The 14,694-nt window shown below is 46.8% G+C and overlaps 22 non-coding genes across 22 annotated transcripts; all 22 read left to right on the top strand.

The window, feature by feature from the left end:
• The first annotated feature begins 4,175 nt into the window (after window positions 1-4,175).
• Window positions 4,176-4,248, top strand: trnar-ccu (transfer RNA arginine (anticodon CCU)). Its single transcript has one exon. It is a non-coding gene; the product is annotated as a tRNA-Arg (tRNA).
• Window positions 4,249-4,254: 6 nt separating this feature from the next.
• Window positions 4,255-4,326, top strand: trnam-cau (transfer RNA methionine (anticodon CAU)). Its single transcript has one exon. It is a non-coding gene; the product is annotated as a tRNA-Met (tRNA).
• Window positions 4,327-4,483: 157 nt separating this feature from the next.
• On the top strand, window positions 4,484-4,556 carry trnar-ccu (transfer RNA arginine (anticodon CCU)). The gene has a single exon. It is a non-coding gene; the product is annotated as a tRNA-Arg (tRNA).
• Window positions 4,557-4,562: 6 nt separating this feature from the next.
• trnam-cau (transfer RNA methionine (anticodon CAU)) lies at window positions 4,563-4,634 on the top strand. The gene has a single exon. It is a non-coding gene; the product is annotated as a tRNA-Met (tRNA).
• A 172-nt stretch (window positions 4,635-4,806) lies between these two features.
• trnar-ccu (transfer RNA arginine (anticodon CCU)) lies at window positions 4,807-4,879 on the top strand. Its single transcript has one exon. It is a non-coding gene; the product is annotated as a tRNA-Arg (tRNA).
• Window positions 4,880-4,885: 6 nt separating this feature from the next.
• Window positions 4,886-4,957, top strand: trnam-cau (transfer RNA methionine (anticodon CAU)). Its single transcript has one exon. It is a non-coding gene; the product is annotated as a tRNA-Met (tRNA).
• Window positions 4,958-5,205: 248 nt separating this feature from the next.
• Window positions 5,206-5,277, top strand: trnam-cau (transfer RNA methionine (anticodon CAU)). Its single transcript has one exon. It is a non-coding gene; the product is annotated as a tRNA-Met (tRNA).
• A 995-nt stretch (window positions 5,278-6,272) lies between these two features.
• trnam-cau (transfer RNA methionine (anticodon CAU)) lies at window positions 6,273-6,344 on the top strand. Its single transcript has one exon. It is a non-coding gene; the product is annotated as a tRNA-Met (tRNA).
• Window positions 6,345-6,513: 169 nt separating this feature from the next.
• On the top strand, window positions 6,514-6,586 carry trnar-ccu (transfer RNA arginine (anticodon CCU)). Its single transcript has one exon. It is a non-coding gene; the product is annotated as a tRNA-Arg (tRNA).
• A 6-nt stretch (window positions 6,587-6,592) lies between these two features.
• On the top strand, window positions 6,593-6,664 carry trnam-cau (transfer RNA methionine (anticodon CAU)). Its single transcript has one exon. It is a non-coding gene; the product is annotated as a tRNA-Met (tRNA).
• A 236-nt stretch (window positions 6,665-6,900) lies between these two features.
• Window positions 6,901-6,972, top strand: trnam-cau (transfer RNA methionine (anticodon CAU)). The gene has a single exon. It is a non-coding gene; the product is annotated as a tRNA-Met (tRNA).
• A 1,780-nt stretch (window positions 6,973-8,752) lies between these two features.
• On the top strand, window positions 8,753-8,824 carry trnam-cau (transfer RNA methionine (anticodon CAU)). The gene has a single exon. It is a non-coding gene; the product is annotated as a tRNA-Met (tRNA).
• Window positions 8,825-9,701: 877 nt separating this feature from the next.
• trnam-cau (transfer RNA methionine (anticodon CAU)) lies at window positions 9,702-9,773 on the top strand. The gene has a single exon. It is a non-coding gene; the product is annotated as a tRNA-Met (tRNA).
• Window positions 9,774-10,329: 556 nt separating this feature from the next.
• On the top strand, window positions 10,330-10,401 carry trnam-cau (transfer RNA methionine (anticodon CAU)). Its single transcript has one exon. It is a non-coding gene; the product is annotated as a tRNA-Met (tRNA).
• A 169-nt stretch (window positions 10,402-10,570) lies between these two features.
• On the top strand, window positions 10,571-10,643 carry trnar-ccu (transfer RNA arginine (anticodon CCU)). The gene has a single exon. It is a non-coding gene; the product is annotated as a tRNA-Arg (tRNA).
• Window positions 10,644-10,649: 6 nt separating this feature from the next.
• trnam-cau (transfer RNA methionine (anticodon CAU)) lies at window positions 10,650-10,721 on the top strand. Its single transcript has one exon. It is a non-coding gene; the product is annotated as a tRNA-Met (tRNA).
• Window positions 10,722-11,584: 863 nt separating this feature from the next.
• Window positions 11,585-11,656, top strand: trnam-cau (transfer RNA methionine (anticodon CAU)). The gene has a single exon. It is a non-coding gene; the product is annotated as a tRNA-Met (tRNA).
• A 491-nt stretch (window positions 11,657-12,147) lies between these two features.
• On the top strand, window positions 12,148-12,220 carry trnar-ccu (transfer RNA arginine (anticodon CCU)). The gene has a single exon. It is a non-coding gene; the product is annotated as a tRNA-Arg (tRNA).
• Window positions 12,221-12,226: 6 nt separating this feature from the next.
• On the top strand, window positions 12,227-12,298 carry trnam-cau (transfer RNA methionine (anticodon CAU)). The gene has a single exon. It is a non-coding gene; the product is annotated as a tRNA-Met (tRNA).
• Window positions 12,299-13,164: 866 nt separating this feature from the next.
• Window positions 13,165-13,236, top strand: trnam-cau (transfer RNA methionine (anticodon CAU)). Its single transcript has one exon. It is a non-coding gene; the product is annotated as a tRNA-Met (tRNA).
• A 169-nt stretch (window positions 13,237-13,405) lies between these two features.
• trnar-ccu (transfer RNA arginine (anticodon CCU)) lies at window positions 13,406-13,478 on the top strand. The gene has a single exon. It is a non-coding gene; the product is annotated as a tRNA-Arg (tRNA).
• A 943-nt stretch (window positions 13,479-14,421) lies between these two features.
• On the top strand, window positions 14,422-14,493 carry trnam-cau (transfer RNA methionine (anticodon CAU)). Its single transcript has one exon. It is a non-coding gene; the product is annotated as a tRNA-Met (tRNA).
• The last annotated feature ends 201 nt before the right edge of the window (window positions 14,494-14,694 follow it).

Raw genomic sequence — 14,694 nt, 5'->3', positions numbered from 1 at the left:
CTAACAGGGCTCTTTAAGTTTATGGAGGTGCAAGAAACGAAGATTTTAGGAGCAATTTTAGCAAAGAATGAAAAGGGGGCAATGGACAGTATGTGGGAAGAGACGGTGGGAGGGATGGAAAGAAGATTGATTTTTTGGAGAAGCAGGTTTTAAGTTTGAAGGGAAAATTTTAGTTGTAAACATGTTAATGTTATCCAAAATGTGGTACATTTTGCATGTGATGCCATTACCGGACTGGGTTTTTAAGAGAATAAAGAAAAGTGTTTTAGAATTCTTATGGGATAAAAAACCTTCAAGAATTGCATATTTTACACTGATAGGGAAACCGGAGGAGGGAGGGATGGGTTTGGTGGACGTAGAACAAAAAATGAAAAGCATGAGGGTAAAGGTGGTAAGAAAATATTTGGATGACACGAATAAAGCAGAGTGGAAGAGATTGATGGGTTTTATTTGCGGTTTTAAAGGAATTTGGGTTTGGGGGTAATTTTATAAAATGGATTTCAGTTTTATACAGGGATATTTTAACAAAGGTAAAATGCAACGGTTTTTTAACTCAACCTTTTAAAGTTTTAAGGTCCATAAGACAGGGGTGTCCGTTGTCGGCGCAGTTGTACTCTTTGGTGGCAGAACCTTTAGGACTTTTAATAAATAGAGAAAAAAGAATTAAGGGAATACAAATGGAAGAGGGAGAAGAACTAATGAAAATATTTCAATACGCCGATGACACAACAATTGTGGTTGAAAATATAGAAAGTGTTAAAAGAGTGATGGAGAAAACTAAATTGTATTGTGAGGGTTCGGGTGCAAAAATAAATGAAGGAAAAACCGTATATATGAAGTTTGGAAGGGCGGAAGTTCTAACAGGGCTCTTTAAGTTTATGGAGGTGCAAGAAACGAAGATTTTAGGAGCAATTTTAGCAAAGAATGAAAAGGGGGCAATGGACAGTATGTGGGAAGAGACGGTGGGAGGGATGGAAAGAAGATTGATTTTTTGGAGAAGCAGGTTTTTAAGTTTGAAGGGGAAAATTTTAGTTGTAAACATGCTAATGTTATCCAAAATGTGGTACATTTTGCATGTGATGCCATTACCGGACTGGGTTTTTAAGAGAATAAAGAAAAGTGTTTTAGAATTCTTATGGGATAAAAAACCTTCAAGAATTGCATATTTTACACTGATAGGGAAACCGGAGGAGGGAGGGATGGGTTTGGTGGACGTAGAACAAAAAATGAAAAGCATGAGGGTAAAGGTGGTAAGAAAATATTTGGATGACACGAATAAAGCAGAGTGGAAGAGATTGATGGGTTTTTATTTAAATAAATGTGGGAATTTTAATTTGGGGGAAAACATTTTATGGATGAAGCTGAAGAATTGGATGATGGAGGGGATCCCACGGTTTTACAAAGAGGTTTTAAGCGCTTGGAGGCTTTTTTTAACAAAGGTGGATTTTAATCCAGAGGGGAGGGAAAGGATTTTAAATCAACCTCTGTTTTTAAATGAAAAAATAAAGATACAAGAGCAAGACATATATTTTAAGAAGTGGTTGCAAGCAGGGATTGTAAAGGTGAGGGATGTTTTATGGGAATTTAAAGAGGGATTTTTACCACTTCAAGTGATTATAGATGCGATGGAGGAGGAGAAGGAGGATTTTAATGTAAAAGTTTTAAAAAGACAATATGAAGAAGTACAAAAGCAATCCCAGGACAATGGCTGGATGAGATTAATAAAGGGGAGAAAAGAAAACAAAATGAATGTGTTTCTAAAATGCAAAGACAAGATGGTGAATTTTAATTTGGGTTCTGTCCAAATGTTTTATGGGTTTTTTATAAATGGAGTTTTTAAAAAACCTGTTGCCAATCAGTTCTGGATAAGGCATTTTAATGAAATTAAAGAGAGAGATATCTGGAAGAACATGACATGGAACTGGTTGGATGTAGATTTGGAATGTTTTGATTATTTTATTAGACAAAATGTGATTTTTACGGAAATGAGATTGTGTGCTATGCAGAAAGAAACGAATGCCCAATGCAGAGTTTGTAAAAAAGAGGATGAAGGAATTTTACATTTGTTTTTATACATGCCTGAGACCCCCAAAAGGGTAAGTATCCACAGTGTGGGAGTGTATACCCAAAAGTGGTTCTCTTAGCAGGTGTTCATCAAGAAGACTCTATCTGATTTTTTTTAAAGCCACCTGAATGAGAGGGCAAGTCAGCTACTCCACAACAGCCCCAGTGGCCTAATGGATAAGACACTGGCCTCCTAAACCAGGGATTGTGGGTTCGAGTCCCATCTGGAGTGACTTACAGCAGAGTGGCGCAGCGAAGCGTGCTGGGCCCATAACCCAGAGGTCGATGGATCGAAACCATCCTCTGCTAAGAGATTATAACTTTTATACATGCCTAAGACCCCCAAAAGGGGCAGTATTCACAGTGTGGGAGTGTATACCCAAAAGTGGTTCTCTTAGCAGGTGTTCAGCCAGAGGATTCTATCTGTTTTTTTTTAAAGCCACCTGAGTGAGAGGACAAGTCAGCTACTCCACAACAGCCCCAGTGGCCTTTAATGGATAAGACACTGGCCTCCTAAGCCAGGGATTGTGAGTTCGAGTCCCATCTGGGGTGATTTACAGCAGAGTGGCGCAGCGGAAGCATGCTGGGCCCATAACCCAGAGGTCGATGGATCGAAACCATCCTCTGCTAAGATTTTAACTTTTATTCATGCCTAAGACCCCCAAAAGGGTAAGTATCCACAGTGTGAGAGTGTATTCCCAAAAGTGGTTCTCTTAGCAGGCTTTCATCAAGAAGACTCTATCTGATTTTTTTTAAAGGCCACTTGAATGAGAAGTAGAATTAATAGAGAATGTCAGCTATTCCACAACAGCCCCAGTGGCCTTTAATGGATAAGACACTGGCCTCCTAAACCAGGGATTGTGGGTTCGAGTCCCATCTGGAGTGACTTACAGCAGAGTGGCGCAGCGGAAGCATGCTGGGCCCATAACCCAGAGGTCGATGGATCGAAACCATCCTCTGCTAAGATTATAACTTTTATTCATGCCTGAGACCCCCAAAAGGGGCAGTATTCACATTGTGGGAGTGCTCTCTTAGCAGGCGTTCATCAAGAAGACTCTATCTGATTTTCTTTTAAAGGCCACCTGAATGAGAAGTAGAATTAATAGAGAATGTCAGCTATTCCACAACAGCCCCAGTGGCTTTATGGATAAGACACTGGCCTCCTAAGCCAGGGATTGTGGGTTCTAGTCCCATCTGGGGTGATTTACAGCAGAGTGGCGCAGCGAAGCGTGCTGGGCCCATAACCCAGAGGTCGATGGATCGAAACCATCCTCTGCTAAGATTTTAACTTTTATACATGCCTAAGAGCCCCAAAAGGGTAAGTATCCACAGTGTGGGAGTGTATACCCAAAAGTGGTTCTCTTAGCAGGTGTTCATCCAGAAGACTCTTATCTGATTTTTTTTTAAAGCCACCTGAATGAGAAGTAGAATTAATAGAGAATGTCAGCTACTCCACAACAGCCCCAGTGGCCTAATGGATAAGGCACTGGCCTCCTAAACCAGGGATTGTGGGTTCAGTCCCATCTGGGGTGATTTACAGCAGAGTGGCGCAGCGGGCGTGCTGGGCCCATAACCCAGAGGTCGATGGATCGAAACCATCCTCTGCTAAGATTATAACTTTTATACATGCCTAAGAGCCCCAAAAGGGTAAGTATCCACAGTGTGAGAGTGTATTCCCAAAAGTGGTTCTCTTAGCAGGCGTTCATCAGAAGACTCTTATCTGATTTTCTTTTAAAGGCCACTTGAATGAGAAGTAGAATTAATAGAGAATGTCAGCTATTCCACAACAGCCCCAGTGGCCTTATGGATAAGACACTGGCCTCCTAAGCCAGGGATTGTGAGTTCGAGTCCCATCTGGGGTGACTTACAGCAGAGTGGCGCAGCTGAAGCGTGCTGGGCCCATAACCCAGAGGTCGATGGATCGAAACCATCCTCTGCTAAGAGTTTTTAACTTCTATACATGCCTGAGACCCCCAAAAGGGTAAGTATCCACAGTGTGGGAGTGTATACCCAAAAGTGGTTCTCTCTTAGCAGGCGTTCATCCAGAGGACTCTATCTGTTTTTTTTTTAAAGCTACCTGAGTGAGAGGGCAAGTCAGCTACTCCACAACAGCCCCAGTGGCCTAATGGATAAGGCACTGGCCTCCTAAGCCAGGGATTGTGGGTTCGAGTCCCATCTGGGGTGATTTACAGCAGAGTGGCGCAGCGGAAGCGTGCTGGGCCCATAACCCAGAGGTCGATGGATCGAAACCATCCTCTGCTAAGAGGGTTTTAACTTTTATTCATGCCTGAGACCCCCAAAAGGGGCAGTATTCACAGTGTGGGAGTGCTCTCTTAGCAGGCGTTCATCAAGAAGACTCTTATCTGATTTTCTTTTAAAGGCCACCTGAATGAGAGGGCAAGTCAGCTACTCCACAACAGCCCCAGTGGCCTAATGGATAAGGCACTGGCCTCCTAAGCCAGGGATTGTGAGTTCGAGTCCCATCTGGGGTGACTTACAGCAGAGTGGCGCAGCGGAAGCGTGCTGGGCCCATAACCCAGAGGTCGATGGATCGAAACCATCCTCTGCTAACAGATTATAACTTTTATACATGCCTAAGACCCCCAAAAGGGTAAGTATCCACAGTGTGAGAGTGTATTCCCAAAAGTGGTTCTCTCTTAGCAGGCGTTCATCCAGAGGACTCTATCTGTTTTTTTTTTTAAAGCTACCTGAGTGAGAGGACAAGTCAGCTACTCCACAACAGCCCCAGTGGCCTAATGGATAAGACACTGGCCTCCTAAGCCAGGGATTGTGGGTTCAATTCCCATCTGGGGTGACTTACAGCAGAGTGGCGCAGCGGAAGCGTGCTGGGCCCATAACCCAGAGGTCGATGGATCGAAACCATCCTCTGCTAAGAGGTTTTAACTTTTATACATGCCTAAGACCCCCAAAAGGGGCAGTAGTCACAGCGTGGGAGTGCTCTCTTCGCAGGCGTTCATCCAGAAGACTCTTATCTGATTTTCTTTTAAAGGCCACTTGAATGAGAAGTAGAATTAATAGAGAATGTCAGCTATTCCACAACAGCCCCAGTGGCCTTATGGATAAGACACTGGCCTCCTAAGCCAGGGATTGTGGGTTCAATTCCCTTCTGGGGTGACTTACAGCAGAGTGGCGCAGCGGAAGCGTGCTGGGCCCATAACCCAGAGGTCGATGGATCGAAACCATCCTCTGCTAAGAGTTTTTAACTTCTATACATGCCTGAGCCCCCCAACAAGGGATCAAAACCATCTTCTGTTAAGCCAGTTCAACTTCCACACATAAGCTGCTAAAACTGTTGCAGTTTTTGAAAAAACTCCTCTATGACAGACTAGCTAGTAATGTGTGCCTAAATGTAAACAGAGAACAGGTAGTTAACATTTTTATTAATATCTTGAACGTACAGAAACGTGCACTGTTCTTATATTTCTTTTCACTGTTTGAATTCTTTACCCGAATACCAGATCACACTGGTCCATGCAGTGAAAGGCCACATTCCATGTGTCAGCAAACAAAGAGATAGACGGCGCTTCAGTTTCCAATCTTGTGCTGTGCCAGAGGAAATTGGACTATACCATCATGTCGAAAATCAGAGGGGGGTGTTTATTTATTTGAGGAGTTTATAAAATTTTGCTTTCAGACAGTTGATTGTATTTTGTTAGTTATGATAAAGTGTGCATTTTGTTATAACTGTCCTCTGCGAAGACTTATGCGCATACCCAGGTACTGCTTGACGAAAAGCTGCCATATTTCTAGGCTAAAACTGTCATAGTTTTCAACAATATCTCATTCATGACCAAGTAGCTCGTAACGAGTGCCTAAATTCAAGTCGATTCGAACACACCAGTGTATGTGAGCCTTTATTTTTAGGAAGAGCAGAGTGGCGCAGCGAGGCGTGCTGGGCCCATAACCCAGAGGTCGATGGATCGAAACCATCCTCTGCTAAGAGGTTTTAACTTTTATACATGCCTGAGACCCCCAAAAGGGGCAGTAGTCACAGCGTGGGAGTGCTCTCTTCGCAGGCGTTCATCCAGAAGACTCTTATCTGATTTTCTTTTAAAGGCCACTTGAATGAGAAGTAGAATTAATAGAGAATGTCAGCTATTCCACAACAGCCCCAGTGGCCTTATGGATAAGACACTGGCCTCCTAAGCCAGGGATTGTGGGTTCAATTCCCTTCTGGGGTGACTTACAGCAGAGTGGCGCAGCGGAAGCGTGCTGGGCCCATAACCCAGAGGTCGATGGATCGAAACCATCCTCTGCTAAGAGTTTTTAACTTTTATACATGCCTAAGACCCCCAAAAGGGGCAGTAGTCACAGCGTGGGAGTGCTCTCTTCGCAGGCGTTCATCCAGAAGACTCTTATCTGATTTTCTTTTAAAGGCCACTTGAATGAGAAGTAGAATTAATAGAGAATGTCAGCTATTCCACAACAGCCCCAGTGGCCTAATGGATAAGACACTGGCCTCCTAAGCCAGGGATTGTGGGTTCGAGTCCCATCTGGGGTGATTTACAGCAGAGTGGCGCAGCGGAAGCGTGCTGGGCCCATAACCCAGAGGTCGATGGATCGAAACCATCCTCTGCTAAGAGGGTTTTAACTTTTATTCATGCCTGAGACCCCCAAAAGGGGCAGTATTCACAGTGTGGGAGTGCTCTCTTAGCAGGCGTTCATCAAGAAGACTCTTATCTGATTTTCTTTTAAAGGCCACCTGAATGAGAGGGCAAGTCAGCTACTCCACAACAGCCCCAGTGGCTTTATTGATAAGACACTGGCCTCCTAAGCCAGGGATTGTGAGTTCGAGTCCCATCTGGGGTGACTTACAGCAGAGTGGCGCAGCGGAAGCGTGCTGGGCCCATAACCCAGAGGTCGATGGATCGAAACCATCCTCTGCTAACAGATTATAACTTTTATACATGCCTAAGACCCCCAAAAGGGTAAGTATCCACAGTGTGAGAGTGTATTCCCAAAAGTGGTTCTCTCTTAGCAGGCGTTCATCCAGAGGACTCTATCTGTTTTTTTTTTAAAGCTACCTGAGTGAGAGGACAAGTCAGCTACTCACAACAGCCCCAGTGGCCTATGGATAAGACACTGGCCTCCTAAGCCAGGGATTGTGGGTTCTAGTCCCATCTGGAGTGACTTACAGCAGAGTGGCGCAGCGGGCGTGCTGGGCCCATAACCCAGAGGTCGATGGATCGAAACCATCCTCTGCTAAGAGGTTTTAACTTTTATACATGCCTAAGAGCCCCAAAAGGGGCAGTATTCACAGCGTGGGAGTGCTCTCTTAGCAGGCGTTCATCAGAAGACTCTATCTGTTTTTTTTTAAAGCCACCTGAATGAGAGGCAAGTCAGCTACTCCACAACAGCCCCAGTGGCTTTATGGATAAGACACTGGCCTCCTAAGCCAGGGATTGTGGGTTCAAGTCCCATCTGGGGTGATTTACAGCAGAGTGGCGCAGCGGGCGTGCTGGGCCCATAACCCAGAGGTCGATGGATCGAAACCATCCTCTGCTAAGAGTTTTAACTTCTATACATGCCTGAGACCCCCAAAAGGGGCAGTATTCACAGTGGGAGTGCTCTCTTAGCAGGCTTTCATCAAGAAGACTCTATCTGATTTTTTTTAAAGGCCACCTGAATGAGAGAGGCAAGTCAGCTACTCACAACAGCCCCAGTGGCCTAATGGATAAGACACTGGCCTCCTAAACCAGGGATTGTGGGTTCAAGTCCCATCTGGGGTGATTTACAGCAGAGTGGCGCAGCGAAGCGTGCTGGGCCCATAACCCAGAGGTCGATGGATCGAAACCATCCTCTGCTAACAGATTTTAACTTTTATTCATGCCTGAGACCCCCAAAAGGGGCAGTATTCACAGTGTGGAGTGCTCTCTTAGCAGGCGTTCATCCAGAAGACTCTTATCTGATTTTTTTTAAAGGCCACCTGAATGAGAGGCAAGTCAGCTACTCACAACAGCCCCAGTGGCTAATGGATAAGACACTGGCCTCCTAAGCCAGGGATTGTGAGTTCGAGTCCCATCTGGGGTGATTTACAGCAGAGTGGCGCAGCGGGCGTGCTGGGCCCATAACCCAGAGGTCGATGGATCGAAACCATCCTCTGCTAAGATTATAACTTTTATACATGCCTAAGACCCCCAAAAGGGGCAGTATTCACAGTGTGGGAGTGTATACCCAAAAGTGGTTCTCTTAGCAGGCGTTCATCAAGAAGACTCTATCTGATTTTCTTTTAAAGGCCACTTGAATGAGAAGTAGAATTAATAGAGAATGTCAGCTATTCCACAACAGCCCCAGTGGCTTTATTGATAAGACACTGGCCTCCTAAACCAGGGATTGTGGGTTCTAGTCCCATCTGGGGTGACTTACAGCAGAGTGGCGCAGCGGGCGTGCTGGGCCCATAACCCAGAGGTCGATGGATCGAAACCATCCTCTGCTAACAGATTTTAACTTTTATACATGCCTAAGACCCCCAAAAGGGTAAGTATCCACAGTGTGGAGTGCTCTCTTAGCAGGTGTTCATCAAGAAGACTCTTATCTGATTTTTTTTAAAGGCCACCTGAATGAGAGGCAAGTCAGCTACTCCACAACAGCCCCAGTGGCCTATGGATAAGACACTGGCCTCCTAAGCCAGGGATTGTGAGTTCGAGTCCCATCTGGAGTGACTTACAGCAGAGTGGCGCAGCGGAAGCGTGCTGGGCCCATAACCCAGAGGTCGATGGATCGAAACCATCCTCTGCTAAGAGATTATAACGTTTATACATGCCTAAGAGCCCCAAAAGGGGCAGTAGTCACAGCGTGGGAGTGCTCTCTTCGCAGGCGTTCATCCAGAAGACTCTTATCTGATTTTCTTTTAAAGGCCACTTGAATGAGAAGTAGAATTAATAGAGAATGTCAGCTATTCCACAACAGCCCCAGTGGCCTAATGGATAAGACACTGGCCTCCTAAGCCAGGGATTGTGAGTTCGAGTCCCATCTGGGGTGACTTACAGCAGAGTGGCGCAGAGGAAGCGTGCTGGGCCCATAACCCAGAGGTCGATGGATCGAAACCATCCTCTGCTAAGAGATTATAACGTTTATACATGCCTAAGAGCCCCCAAAAGGGTAAGTATCCACAGTGTGGGAGTGTATACCCAAAAGTGGTTCTCTCTTAGCAGGTGTTCAGCCAGAGGATTCTATCTGTTTTTTTTTAAAGCCACCTGAGTGAGAGGGCAAGTCAGCTACTCCACAACAGCCCCAGTGGCCTAATGGATAAGACACTGGCCTCCTAAGCCAGGGATTGTGGGTTCTAGTCCCATCTGGGGTGACTTACAGCAGAGTGGCGCAGCGGAAGCATGCTGGGCCCATAACCCAGAGGTCGATGGATCGAAACCATCCTCTGCTAACAGATTATAACTTTTATTCATGCCTGAGACCCCCAAAAGGGGCAGTATTCACATTGTGGGAGTGCTCTCTTAGCAGGCGTTCATCAAGAAGACTCTTATCTGATTTTCTTTTAAAGGCCACCTGAATGAGAGGGCAAGTCAGCTACTCCACAACAGCCCCAGTGGCTTTATTGATAAGACACTGGCCTCCTAAGCCAGGGATTGTGAGTTCGAGTCCCATCTGGGGTGACTTACAGCAGAGTGGCGCAGCGGAAGCGTGCTGGGCCCATAACCCAGAGGTCGATGGATCGAAACCATCCTCTGCTAACAGATTATAACGTTTATACATGCCTAAGAGCCCCAAAAGGGTAAGTATCCACAGTGTGGGAGTGTATACCCAAAAGTGGTTCTCTCTTAGCAGGTGTTCAGCCAGAGGATTCTATCTGTTTTTTTTTAAAGCCACCTGAGTGAGAGGGCAAGTCAGCTACTCCACAACAGCCCCAGTGGCCTAATGGATAAGACACTGGCCTCCTAAGCCAGGGATTGTGGGTTCTAGTCCCATCTGGAGTGACTTACAGCAGAGTGGCGCAGCGGAAGCATGCTGGGCCCATAACCCAGAGGTCGATGGATCGAAACCATCCTCTGCTAACAGATTATAACTTTTATTCATGCCTGAGACCCCCAAAAGGGGCAGTATTCACATTGTGGGAGTGCTCTCTTAGCAGGCGTTCATCAAGAAGACTCTTATCTGATTTTCTTTTAAAGGCCACCTGAATGAGAGGGCAAGTCAGCTACTCCACAACAGCCCCAGTGGCTTTATTGATAAGACACTGGCCTCCTAAGCCAGGGATTGTGAGTTCGAGTCCCATCTGGGGTGACTTACAGCAGAGTGGCGCAGCGGAAGCGTGCTGGGCCCATAACCCAGAGGTCGATGGATCGAAACCATCCTCTGCTAAGAGATTATAACGTTTATACATGCCTAAGAGCCCCAAAAGGGGCAGTAGTCACAGCGTGGGAGTGCTCTCTTCGCAGGCGTTCATCCAGAAGACTCTTATCTGATTTTCTTTTAAAGGCCACTTGAATGAGAAGTAGAATTAATAGAGAATGTCAGCTATTCCACAACAGCCCCAGTGGCCTAATGGATAAGACACTGGCCTCCTAAGCCAGGGATTGTGGGTTCGAGTCCCATCTGGGGTGATTTACAGCAGAGTGGCGCAGCGGAAGCGTGCTGGGCCCATAACCCAGAGGTCGATGGATCGAAACCATCCTCTGCTAAGAGGGTTTTAACTTTTATTCATGCCTGAGACCCCCAAAAGGGGCAGTATTCACAGTGTGGGAGTGCTCTCTTAGCAGGTGTTCATCAAGAAGACGCTTATCTGATTTTCTTTTAAAGGCCACCTGAATGAGAGGGCAAGTCAGCTACTCCACAACAGCCCCAGTGGCTTTATGGATAAGACACTGGCCTCCTAAGCCAGGGATTGTGAGTTCGAGTCCCATCTGGGGTGACTTACAGCAGAGTGGCGCAGAGGAAGCGTGCTGGGCCCATAACCCAGAGGTCGATGGATCGAAACCATCCTCTGCTAAGAGATTATAACTTTTATACATGCCTAAGAGCCCCAAAAGGGTAAGTATCCACAGTGTGGGAGTGTATACCCAAAAGTGGTTCTCTCTTAGCAGGTGTTCAGCCAGAGGACTCTATCTGTTTTTTTTAAAGCCACCTGAGTGAGAGGGCAAGTCAGCTACTCCACAACAGCCCCAGTGGCCTAATGGATAAGACACTGGCCTCCTAAGCCAGGGATTGTGGGTTCTAGTCCCATCTGGAGTGACTTACAGCAGAGTGGCGCAGCGGAAGCATGCTGGGCCCATAACCCAGAGGTCGATGGATCGAAACCATCCTCTGCTAACAGATTATAACTTTTATTCATGCCTGAGACCCCCAAAAGGGGCAGTATTCACATTGTGGGAGTGCTCTCTTAGCAGGCGTTCATCAAGAAGACTCTTATCTGATTTTCTTTTAAAGGCCACCTGAATGAGAGGGCAAGTCAGCTACTCCACAACAGCCCCAGTGGCTTTATTGATAAGACACTGGCCTCCTAAGCCAGGGATTGTGAGTTCGAGTCCCATCTGGGGTGACTTACAGCAGAGTGGCGCAGCGGAAGCGTGCTGGGCCCATAACCCAGAGGTCGATGGATCGAAACCATCCTCTGCTAAGAGATTATAACGTTTATACATGCCTAAGAGCCCCAAAAGGGGCAGTAGTCACAGCGTGGGAGTGCTCTCTTCGCAGGCGTTCATCCAGAAGACTCTTATCTGATTTTCTTTTAAAGGCCACTTGAATGAGAAGTAGAATTAATAGAGAATGTCAGCTATTCCACAACAGCCCCAGTGGCCTTATGGATAAGACACTGGCCTCCTAAGCCAGGGATTGTGGGTTCAATTCCCTTCTGGGGTGACTTACAGCAGAGTGGCGCAGCGAAGCGTGCTGGGCCCATAACCCAGAGGTCGATGGATCGAAACCATCCTCTGCTAAGAGTTTTTAACTTCTATACATGCCTGAGACCCCCCAAAAGGGTAAGTATCCACAGTGTGGGAGTGTATACCCAAAAGTGGTTCTCTCTTAGCAGGCGTTCATCCAGAGGACTCTATCTGTTTTTTTTTTAAAGCTACCTGAGTGAGAGGGCAAGTCAGCTACTCCACAACAGCCCCAGTGGCCTAATGGATAAGGCACTGGCCTCCTAAGCCAGGGATTGTGGGTTTGAGTCCCATCTGGGGTGATTTACAGCAGAGTGGCGCAGCGGAAGCGTGCTGGGCCCATAACCCAGAGGTCGATGGATCGAAACCATCCTCTGCTAAGAGGGTTTTAACTTTTATTCATGCCTGAGACCCCCAAAAGGGGCAGTATTCACAGTGTGGGAGTGCTCTCTTAGCTGGCGTTCATCAAGAAGACGCTTATCTGATTTTCTTTTAAAGGCCACCTGAATGAGAGGGCAAGTCAGCTACTCCACAACAGCCCCAGTGGCTTTATGGATAAGACACTGGCCTCCTAAGCCAGGGATTGTGAGTTCGAGTCCCATCTGGGGTGACTTACAGCAGAGTGGCGCAGAGGAAGCGTGCTGGGCCCATAACCCAGAGGTCGATGGATCGAAACCATCCTCTGCTAAGAGATTATAACGTTTATACATGCCTAAGAGCCCCCAAAAGGGTAAGTATCCACAGTGTGGGAGTGTATACCCAAAAGTGGTTCTCTCTTAGCAGGTGTTCAGCCAGAGGATTCTATCTGTTTTTTTTTAAAGCCACCTGAGTGAGAGGGCAAGTCAGCTACTCCACAACAGCCCCAGTGGCTTTATTGGATAAGACACTGGCCTCCTAAGCCAGGGATTGTGGGTTCTAGTCCCATCTGGAGTGACTTACAGCAGAGTGGCGCAGCGGAAGCATGCTGGGCCCATAACCCAGAGGTCGATGGATCGAAACCATCCTCTGCTAACAGATTATAACTTTTATTCATGCCTGAGACCCCCAAAAGGGGCAGTATTCACATTGTGGGAGTGCTCTCTTAGCAGGCGTTCATCAAGAAGACTCTTATCTGATTTTCTTTTAAAGGCCACCTGAATGAGAGGGCAAGTCAGCTACTCCACAACAGCCCCAGTGGCTTTATTGATAAGACACTGGCCTCCTAAGCCAGGGATTGTGAGTTCGAGTCCCATCTGGGGTGACTTACAGCAGAGTGGCGCAGCGGAAGCGTGCTGGGCCCATAACCCAGAGGTCGATGGATCGAAACCATCCTCTGCTAAGAGATTATAACGTTTATACATGCCTAAGAGCCCCAAAAGGGGCAGTAGTCACAGCGTGGGAGTGCTCTCTTCGCAGGCGTTCATCCAGAAGACTCTTATCTGATTTTCTTTTAAAGGCCACTTGAATGAGAAGTAGAATTAATAGAGAATGTCAGCTATTCCACAACAGCCCCAGTGGCCTAATGGATAAGGCACTGGCCTCCTAAGCCAGGGATTGTGGGTTCGAGTCCCATCTGGGGTGATTTACAGCAGAGTGGCGCAGCGGAAGCATGCTGGGCCCATAACCCAGAGGTCGATGGATCGAAACCATCCTCTGCTAAGAGGGTTTTAACTTTTATTCATGCCTGAGACCCCCAAAAGGGGCAGTATTCACAGTGTGGGAGTGCTCTCTTAGCAGGTGTTCATCAAGAAGACGCTTATCTGATTTTCTTTTAAAGGCCACCTGAATGAGAGGGCAAGTCAGCTACTCCACAACAGCCCCAGTGGCTTTATGGATAAGACACTGGCCTCCTAAGCCAGGGATTGTGAGTTCGAGTCCCATCTGGGGTGACTTACAGCAGAGTGGCGCAGAGGAAGCGTGCTGGGCCCATAACCCAGAGGTCGATGGATCGAAACCATCCTCTGCTAAGAGATTATAACTTTTATACATGCCTAAGACCCCCAAAAGGGGCAGTATCCACAGTGTGGGAGTGTATACCCAAAAGTGGTTCTCTCTTAGCAGGTGTTCATCCAGAAGACTCTATCTGATTTTTTTTAAAGGCCACCTGAATGAGAGGGCAAGTCAGCTACTCCACAACAGCCCCAGTGGCCTAATGGATAAGACACTGGCCTCCTAAGCCAGGGATTGTGGGTTCTAGTCCCATCTGGAGTGACTTACAGCAGAGTGGCGCAGCGGAAGCGTGCTGGGCCCATAACCCAGAGGTCAATGGATCGAAACCATCCTCTGCTAACAGATTATAACTTTTATTCATGCCTGAGACCCCCAAAAGGGGCAGTATTCACATTGTGGGAGTTCTCTCTTAGCAGGCGTTCATCAAGAAGACTCTTATCTGATTTTCTTTTAAAGGCCACCTGAATGAGAGGTCAAGTCAGCTACTCCACAACAGCCCCAGTGGCTTTATTGATAAGACACTGGCCTCCTAAGCCAGGGATTGTGAGTTTGAGTCCCATCTGGGGTGACTTACAGCAGAGTGGCGCAGCGGAAGCGTGCTGGGCCCATAACCCAGAGGTCGATGGATCGAAACCATCCTCTGCTAAGAGATTATAACGTTTATACATGCCTAAGACCCCCAAAAGGGTAAGTATCCACAGTGTGAGAGTGTATTCCCAAAAGTGGTTCTCTCTTCGCAGGCGTTCATCCAGAAGACTCTTATCTGATTTTCTTTTAAAGGCCACTTGAATGAGAAGTAGAATTAATAGAGAATGTCAGCTATTCCACAACAGCCCCAGTGGCCTAA

Source organism: Onychostoma macrolepis, chromosome 09 (genome assembly GCF_012432095.1).
Source record: "Onychostoma macrolepis isolate SWU-2019 chromosome 09, ASM1243209v1, whole genome shotgun sequence".
NCBI classification, from domain to species: Eukaryota; Metazoa; Chordata; class Actinopteri; order Cypriniformes; family Cyprinidae; genus Onychostoma; species Onychostoma macrolepis.
This window is presented reverse-complemented; position numbering and strand designations above follow the sequence as displayed.